The sequence below is a fragment of the Chrysochloris asiatica genome, unplaced genomic scaffold, assembly GCF_000296735.1.
Source record: "Chrysochloris asiatica unplaced genomic scaffold, ChrAsi1.0 scaffold00163, whole genome shotgun sequence".
In the NCBI taxonomy this organism is placed as follows: domain Eukaryota; kingdom Metazoa; phylum Chordata; class Mammalia; order Afrosoricida; family Chrysochloridae; genus Chrysochloris; species Chrysochloris asiatica.
In genome coordinates, this window is record NW_006408681.1 from 646,987 (window position 1) to 657,049 (window position 10,063).

At 41.1% G+C, this 10,063-nt stretch overlaps 1 pseudogene; it reads left to right on the forward strand.

The window, feature by feature from the left end:
- Nucleotides 1-397: 397 nt before the first annotated feature.
- The window catches only part of LOC102824514, a 14,950-nt pseudogene continuing 5,284 nt past the window's right edge, over nt 398-10,063 (forward strand).

The window sequence follows — 10,063 nt, forward strand, 5'->3', positions numbered from 1 at the left end:
GAGGGCGCGCAAAAGGCCGCTGAGTACTACTGAGCCAGGACGCATCTACTACCTGGGCGCTCTTTACAGCCGCCAGCCACACCTGGGCGAGGATCCGCGACTTGCTGAAGCCTGAGACTCACGGGCCGTGCTAGGCTCGCAACGCGGCCCTTTGTGGCATCCTCTTGAGTCTAAGCTTATTCACAGCTCCAGGGCCGCTGGGAGTCGTGCACGCCCAGAACTGCAAGAAAGACGAGACATCACTCACCTGAGAATGGGGATCCAGAGTAAGGAACTGGACCCCAGCAGAAGTATGCCCGGACAGCCACGGACACTGAGGTTCCCAACAGCCGTTTGTGCGCCTGCGGGGCTGCCATCGCCGAGCCAACGTCACTTCCGTCATTCAAACCGCCCGCCAATGGCGGGACCAAACAGCGGGAATTGGCCAGGTCCCGCCTCCCCTGGTGGCCGCCGGAAGCGCGGAGTTAAAGCCCTTCTTTTTGCGCAGGCGCACAGGTTCGCGCCAGTCCCTACGTAACCCAGAGGCCCGTGATTTCTCATAGGTAAAGTGATTTAAGTTTTGTCTCTCGCAACGAGATCAGGAAACAAGTTCAGAAAAGTGAAGCCATTTGTAAAGGGCCACGAGGATAATTTTGGCCTACAGCTTCATCACGAAGTTATCTTGGGATATATTTACCACTCCTCGTGTGTAAAATCAGCCCTGGACCGTGAACCACAAGGTCAGCAGCTCAAACCCACCAACTGCTCCTTGGAAATCCTCTACAGGATCGCTATAGTTGAAACCCTCTCCACGGCACTTATCAATATGTATTGACCATACAAATGTTTAATGCCGTTGAGTCGTTTTGGACTCATAGTGACCCTGCATAGGACTGATGAGCTTGAACCAGCAAAATTGCGGTTCAAATGACTTTGCAATTAATCCACAGCGCCACACCAGTACTACAGCAAATAACCTGAGAAGCTGGAACTATATGAAGAAAAAACTGGCATCAGGATTGGAGGAAGATTCATTAACAACTTGCAATATGATACAACCTTGTTTGCTGAAAGCGAAGAAGACTTTAAAATATTTACTGATGAAGAACAAAGACCACAACTTTCAGTATGGGATGCACCTCAATGTAAAGAGAAAAAAAAAAAAATCCTCACTACTGGACCAGTAAATAACATTCTGATAAGTGGTTGAAAGATTGAGATTGTGAAAGACTTCATTTTGCTTGGATCTACCAGCAGCAGTCAAGAAATCAAGTGATTTAGGCGGATCTGCTGTACAAAACCTTTTTAAAGTGTTAGAAAAAATAAAGGTGTCAGTTTGAGACCAAGGTGTGCCTGACCCAAGTCAGGGAAGTTTCAGTACCCTCGTATGCATGTGAAAGTTGGACAGTGAATAAGAAAGACTGTAGAAGAATTGATATATTTGAATTATGGTGTTGAATAAGAATATTAAAAGTATCATGGGCTGTCAGGAGAACAAACAAATATGTCTTGGAGAAGGGCAGCCAGAATGCGTCTTAGAAGGCAGGATAGCCAGACTTCATCTGCTATACTTTGGACATATTATCAGGAAGGACCAGTTCCTGGAGAAGTACATCATTCTTGGTAAAGTGGAGGATCAAAGAAAAAGAGATGGATTGGCACAGTGGCAGCAGCAGTGGACTCAAGCAAAGCAACAATTGCAGTGTTTCGTTCTGTTGTACATAGGGTCGCTATGAATCAGTACCAACTTGTTGGCACCTAACAACACAATCCACTGGTACTATTATATTGCAGTGTCCAATAATTTTCATTTAAGACCTCCAACTCATACAACATCTAATCATATCCTGTTTCTTCCTCTGTGCTTCCAGAAACCCCAAACCCAACACCCACAGCCCAGAATGCAGTCCTTTCTGACTCTTGTTGTCATTGTTAAGTACTATCAAGCTGGTTCCGATTCATAGCAATCCTGTATAGTTGTTAAGTGCCAAGGAGTCAGTTCCGACCCATAGTGACCCTGCATAGGTTTTCATAGGAGCAGCTAGTGAGCTTGAACCACTGACCTTGCGGTTCAGACCGACTTTGCAGTCCAGTGCATTAGCCCACAGCACCACACCAGGACTCCTGACCCTGTATAGTGTTTCCTATAAATCTTTTTTTTAAATGGAGACTGTAAATCTTTATGGGAGAAGACAGCATTTTTTTCTGCAGAGTGGCTGGTGGGCTTGAACCACTAGCTTTGCAGTTAGCAGAAAAATGCTTAACCCACAATGTCACCACAACTCCTTCCAGAGGTCTCAGATACCTAGAATATGCCAAGGTTTGATCTGCTGTAAATAACTTATAATCAGAGGAGGTGAACACAGGTCATATTTATTGAACACCTGTATTATGTGCCAGAAGTTCCTGAATGTTGTAAACAGTTACGGTGCCTTACTGCTTTGAGTTTGGAGGCCCAAAAGCTCCTGGGAAAAAAAGGCCTTAAAATTTACATCTGAAAAATCAGCTATTGAAAACCCTGTGAGGCACTGTTCTACTCTGACAGACTTGAAGTCACCATGACTTGGAGCCAACTCAATGGCTACTGGTTATTATGTGTCAGGTACATAGTACAAAATGTACAAGGGAGACAAGGTTAGAATGGATTGTAGCACCATCCTCTTAGTTCTTGTGGTATAGGAGTTCGAAAAATACCAGGAATCAGAGAACTGTAAAATAGGGAGGACAGAGTAGTGACATGTTCAGAGTCTGGCTACAGTGTGGAGGCCAGAGGGGAGAAGACTGAAAGCAGGGAAACTGCGTGGGGTACTACTGCAGGAAGTGAAAGGTGATAGCAAAGAGAATTAAGAGAAGTGGGCAAGGATAGAGAGACTTGGGTACCTTACAGAGGCAAATAGGAGGCTAAGCCTCAGGAATTGGTTTCCTGTTTATGGAAGCAAAGGAAAGGGAGAAATCAAGGATGATTCCCTAATTCCATAGTAAGTAGCTAGTGATGACATATCGAACATCTTGAGGAAGAGCACGTTTGAGAAGGAATATTTGAATTTGAACTCTGTCTTAGTTATCTAATGCTACTGTAACAGAAATACCACCAAGTGGATGACTTTAACAAACAAATCTATATTTGTGGTGGTAGTTGTGTGCTGTGGAGTTGACTCTGACTCATAGCGACCACAGTGCTTTTCTGAGGTTATAAATCTTTACGGGAACAAAAAGCCTCATCTTTCTCCAACAGAACCACTAGTGATTTCAAACTGCTAACCTTGAGGTTAACAGCCTGACTTGTAGCCACTATGCTACCAGACCTCCATTCTTACAGTATAGGAGGCTAGAAATCAGAATCCCAGAGACTACCACCCTTAGACATCCTTTAAGCCTGGAAACCCCACCAACCCTCTGGGATCAATGGTCAGCCAAACAATAAAGCCAACCAAGCCCACTGCTGTCCAGTAGATTCCGGTTCACAGTGACCCTTTAGGACAAGGTAGAACTGCTCCATAGGGGTTCTGAGATGAAATCTGTGGACGCAGACTGCCTCATCTTCCTCCTGTGGAGCAACTGGTAGATTTGAATCACCAACCATTCAGTTCACAGCTGAATATTTTATCCATGATGACACAAGGTCTCCTAGTTAAACAACAGATAGGCCTACAAAGCGTATAGTAAGACCAAGGAGGGATGTACTCCGCAGTACAATTAACCATAGGAGACTTATAGGCAAGGATTAGCCCCAAAACAAAGCTCAGAGGGACAAATGGAAACAGGGAAACCAGAGAGGTAGGGGGAAGAATGCTGTTACATTGAGAGGACTGCAATTAATGTCATGAAAAAAATAATAAAAGTGCATAGACTATTAAATAGAAACCAAATTTACTTTGTAAACCTGAACCCAAACTACAATAAAATCAGTTACGTTACTCATGGTAGCAGTGTTACTTATCTGAGTTCCCTTTAATATTTATTTGCATCCAGTATGAAAAACTGACATTAAAATGTCAAGAGGGAGAAGCTTTCAATAATTGTCATGTATGAAATGCAGAAAAAAAGGGAACCTCTGCAAGAACAGAAATAATCGAAGACCTTCCACCTGACCATCTGGTGCCAACTGCCTTCTCTCCCTAACAGAAACACCACCAGAGCTTAACAAGGCTGGCAATGTCTCCACAGGATAATTTAATACTTCTATCATGAGTGAGATTAAGTGTGCCCAGCAGGAGAGGAAAGATGGGCTGAGAAAGGCTTTTAAAAATCTATAAATGTATGTGTTTTTTAATGTGTGTGTGGGTGGAGGAAGAGGTGAGTTGAGCCATTTATTCAGAGAATGAGAAGTGAGAAGCGTTAATGATGAAATTAATTGGCCTTATTCCATATTTAAATCTTTTCCAGCACATTGCTAATCTAATATTTTATTAATATTACTAATATTTATTAAACCATGAGTATGTAGACTGAGTTACATGCTTAAAAAGACAGGGAAGTCCATAGGACCATACAGCATAAAGAGTGAACCCTAATGTGACATGTTGTATCAATATTGATTCATCAATATAACAAATGAACCACAGGAGTGCTGGATGTTAATAGGAGAAACAATGTGGGAATGAGAGAGAGTGGGGGGCTTGGTAACTCTGCATGTTCGGTACAATTTTTTTGTAAACCTGAAACTGTGCCAACAATAAAGCCTATTAAAAAAAAAAAGAGAGAGAGAGAGAGAGTAGAGGGGAAAAGACAAGGATATCTAAAGGAAAAGAACACATAACACCAGCAAAAAAAACCCAAAGGGATAATGTTAAAAACCAGGACCTCCGATTGGTTCATTCTGATTTAACGACCTGCTGAGAATTTACCTTCTACCCAAGTCAATGGTGGAAGCGCCCCAAAATATATGGCAGTATCGCCTAAGAGAGTGGGCCAGTTCATGGACCTGGAAATACTTCTGGGATACCTAGAAATATTTGGAGGAGTACTGTCACTGTCCAAGAGGTTTAATAGCTATTTGTATTGCAGCAGTCTCCTTTTTTCCTTCCAGTTTCAGGAATTGTTGTTATTAGGTGTGTCATCAAGTCAGTTCTGACTCACAGTGACCCTATGCACAACAGGACAAAACACTGCCCAGTCCTACCCCATCCACACCATTGTTATGTTTGAGCCCATTGCTGCTGCCACTGTATCAATTTCTCTTATTGGAGGGCTTCCTCTTTTTCGCTGACTCTCCACTTTACCAAGCATGATGTCCTTCTCCAGGAACTGGCCATGCTTGCTTGCTTCTAAGAAGCACTCTAGCTGTACATCTTCCACCACAGATTTGTTTGTTCTTCTGTCAGTCCATGGTACTTTTAATATTTTCCTCCAACACCATTACTCAAATGCATCAATTCTTCTACAGTATTCCTTATTCATTGTCCAACTTTCGCATGCATATCAGGCTGTTAAAAATATCATGGTTTGTTTCAGGTGCACCTTAGCCTTATAACTGACTTCTTTGCTCTTGAACATTTTGAAGAGGTCTTGTGAAGCAGATTTGCCTAATGTAATACATCGTTTGATTTCTTGACTGCTGCTCTGTGAGTGTTGATTGTGGATCTAAGCAAAATATAGTCTAAGACAACTTCAATCTTTGCTCCATTTACATTGATGTTATTTATTGGTCCAGTGGGGAGGATTTTTGTTTTTTTTTTACATTGAGGAGCAGCATATAATGAAGGCTTTGATCTTCATCAATATGTATTTTAAGTCCTCTTCACTTTCAGCAAGCAAGGTTGTATCATCTACATATCACATGTTGTTAATGAGTCTTCCTCCAATTCAGTTTCTTAGATTATGTGCTCAGCATACAGATTGAATAAGTATGATGAAAGAATACAACCCTGATGTACACCTTTCCTGATTTAAACCATCAGTGTCCCCTTGTTCTGTTCAATTGACTGCCTCTTAGTTTATGCACATATATCTTATGAGCACAATTAAATTTTACAGAATACTCATTCTCAGCAATATTGTCCATAGCTTGTCATAATCAGACAGTTAAAAGCCTTTGTATAGTCAATAAAGCACAGGTAGATATCTTTCTGGTATTCTCTGCTTTCAGCCAAGATCCATCTGACGTCAACAATGATATCCCTTGTTCCACGTCCTCTTCTGACTCTGGCTTGAACCTCTAGCAGTTCCCTGTCAATGTACTGTTGCAGCCATTTAAAAATTATCTTTGTTGTTGTTAAGTGCTGTCGAGTCTGTTCTGACTCATAGCTACCCTGTATAGAATTTCCTAGGAGTGGCAAACTTGTACTTCCATGTGATATTAGTGATAGTGTCTGATGATGCCTGCTCTGTTGGGTCATCTCCCTTTGGAATGGACACAGATAGAGATCTCTTCTAATCAGTTGGCCTGGTAGCTGTCTTCCAAATTTCTTGACATAGAAAAGTAAGTGCCTCCAATGCTGCTTCAGCTTTTGGAAATTTTAAATTTGTGTTTCATCAATTCCTGGAGCCTTATTCTTTCTTTGCCATTGCCTTCAGTATACCTTGGACTCCTTCCTTCAGCCCCATTGGATCTTGATCATGTGCTACCTCTTGAAATGGTTGACATCAACCAGTTCTTTTTGGTACAGTGATTCTGTGTATTCCTTCCATTCTACTAGAAGTTGGTAGACTTCCTCAATTTCATTGTCACTGGCTTTAGTGGTTAGTGTGTAAATTTGAATAATAGTGACATTAACTGGTCTTCCTTGTGGTGATAGTGGTGGTTGTAGGCTGTCCAGTTGGTCCCTACTCATAGCAACCCTGTATAGGGTTTCTGAGCCTGTATATCTTTACACAAAGCCTCATCGTTTTCCTGCTGAGTGACTGGTAGATTTGAATTGCTGACTTTGCAGTCATCCACTATGCTACCAGGGCTCTGGTCTTTCTTGTAGATATATAGGCATCATCCTATCACAGACAGCATTGTGCTTCAAGATAGATCTTGAAATGTTCTTTTTGACAATGAATGTTTACACCATTCCTTTTCAATTTGACCTTCCTGGTATAGTAAACAATATGATTGTCACATTCAAAATGGCTAATAATAGTCCATGTCAGCTCACTAATGCCTTATATATAAATCTTTATGCATTACATTTTCATTTTTGGTAAATTCCAATTTTTCTAGACTCATACTTCATATTACAGAGTCAAATCATTAATGGATGCTTGTTGCTCTTTCTTCTCATTTTGAGTTATGCTCCATTCAGTAAATGAAGGTCCTGAAATATTTGCTCCATGCATTTCATTATAGCCAATTCTACTTTGAAGTGTCAGGTATTCTCCAGTTGTATTTTAGTGCCTTCCAACCTGAGAGGCTCATCTTCAGGCACTATATCTGACAATGATTCACTGCTATTCATATGATGTTCATCTTCCAGCACTATATCTGACAACGTTTCCTTGCTATTCATAAAGGTTTCAAGTGGCCAATCATTCAGGAATCCTGATGTGGCACTGTAGAATTAGGACTTGACCACAAGGTTGGTTTGAACCTCAAACTCACTAGCTGCTCCTCAGAAACCCTATACAGGGTCGCTATGAGTTGGAACTGATTGAGCAACAAGAAATGATCCTTCAGATTTTAGTTTGTCTTAGTCTGAAAAGTCCACTGAACTTGCCCACCATGCGTGACCCTGCTGGTATTTAAAATACCGGTGGCATAGCTTCCGGCATCACAGCAACACACAAGACACCACAGTGTGACAAACTAACAGATGAATAGTGGAGGAACATTACAGCCACATTAATTTCCCTGTGTACTTTGAATTTCTGCACATTGAGTTTTATAGTTTGACCAGGCTCTGGATTGACCACTGGGTGATAGTTTAAGGCTTTATCAAAGTCCCAGATGAAGTTTTTCTCTGGTAGCGTAGTGGTTACAAATGGGGCTGAAACCGCAGGGTCAGCAATTCAAAACTACCAGCTTTTCCGCAGGAGACGGATGAGGCTTTCTGCTCCTGTAAAGATTTACAGCCTTGGAAACCCTGTACAAGGTGTCTATGAGTTGGAACCGACTCCATGGCACATAACATAAGGAACTAGGCTCACTTAACAATAAAAACAAATAATGAACTAGAGCCTTTTCAACTTAGCTACAGTTTGTGCTAGACTTCTATGTATGTCTGAAATCTGGGGAAGAATAACATGAAGCCTAAGGAAGGGAAGGACTAGTGGTGCTAGCTTGTCATGTACGTTGTTGTTAAGTGACGTGGAGTCGGTTCTGACCCATAGTGACCTTGTGTAGGATTTCCAGGGAACTTGAACCACTGACTTTGCAGTTCAAATCAACTTTGCAGTCCAATGCATTACCCACAGTGCCACACCAGGACTCCCTTGTCATGTATATTGGTTAGAAATGTCCTTCCTATAAGAACAAGAAAAGCCTGACCAACAAAGGCTTGAACAAATAGAAAAAAAGGAAAACCCTGGTAGCACGATACCTAAGTGCTCAGATGCTAACCAAAATGTTGAGGTTTGAACCCACCAGCTGGTCCTCAGGAAACAGATGTAGTAGTCTGCGTCCTTAAAGATTACAACCTTCAAATCCCTGAAGCGCAATCTTACTCTGTCCTTTAGGGTTGTTGAAAGTCTGAATTGACTTCAAGGTGACTGGTTTAGACAATATAGGTTTATTTTTCTTACAAATACACCTATAATTTGCTGGCGTTGCACTATTTGCTTAGCAGTGTCATTAGAGATCCCCATGGTCTCTGTACTCACACCCTTCGAATGTGGACTACAGCTCTCATTCTTGTCACTGCATCGTTTTAAGATGATCACAGTAACTTTGGAAAAATGGAAAGGGACAACCCCAACTTTGTCCATCCATTTGATCAGGAACCCCAAATCGTTTTGCTTTTCTCCACATTGACCTGCTCTAGGTTGATACTGCTAACTACATTGGTTATATGGCAAAAACGAGTGAGTTACCATGACTGGTTTATACTAGTAGTTATCAAATCTAACTGTACTTTATATCAAATTTACCTGGTGAGTTTTAAAAAATACTGATGCTTGGGACCAACCCAAGGCCAATGAAGTTAGAGAGGGTCAAAAGCTATGGTGGGTTTAAAAGCTAGCCAGGTGATTCTAATATACAGGCAAGATTGAGAACTAATAGCTTAGACTAACAGAGTTTCGGTACAGAGTCACTCTGAACAAAACTGGGCTCTGCTAACAGAAAGAAAGGAACAATGACTATTGGATAGGAAATTGATGGGATCTAAAACCGATGATAAAAACTCTATGGTTTCTGAAAAGGAGGAAACTCCAGTTTCAGTTTCTTTGGCACTAAAAAGAAATCAGAATCTCAGAATTCAAGCAATTTCAAAGAAATGTCTTGATGATTATGCAATATTGGGGTCATTATTTATTTACACAAGTGTTGTTTGGTGAAACAGACATATTGAGAGAAATTCTGCTCTTCTAGACAGCTGCCAAGCATAGCTGATAGAATAAATTTATGCCTAGTTCAAACTCTGTATCTTTGGCTTCAACTTTCCCCCTCAGTATTCCAGCAAATGGTGATTTGGGGCAATCTTTCAGCCAAATATCAATTCTATAAGCATTCCTGCTCTGCTTAAGAACCTAGAGTTATCCTCTGATGCTTAAGACAACAACTCCAAAAATTTCTTAATAGCTTTGCAGATCCTCCATAATATGAAACTAAAAAGAACAGAGCTCAGCTGTTGAGTCTACCACAAATAGTTTCATGTCTTAGTTTCTTTATCTACAACATAGGGATAATAGCACCATCATACCTACCTCAAAGAACTGTGTGACAGTCAAATGAAAGGATGCATGTGAAACCACCAAGTACTCTACAAATATTATTTATTTATTTATTTTACTGGGAATCATGGCCTAGCCAAGTTGACACACACACACACACACACACACACACACATATATATTTTAATTTAAGGTTTTTATTGTGGATTGAGTGGGGCATATGATCATTTTACATTCAACAAAATCATACACCTTGTTTCATAACAATGATTATAATCCCCTCTATGTACCATCAGGTAACAGTATTTCTCTCTATCCACTTTAGCTTTTT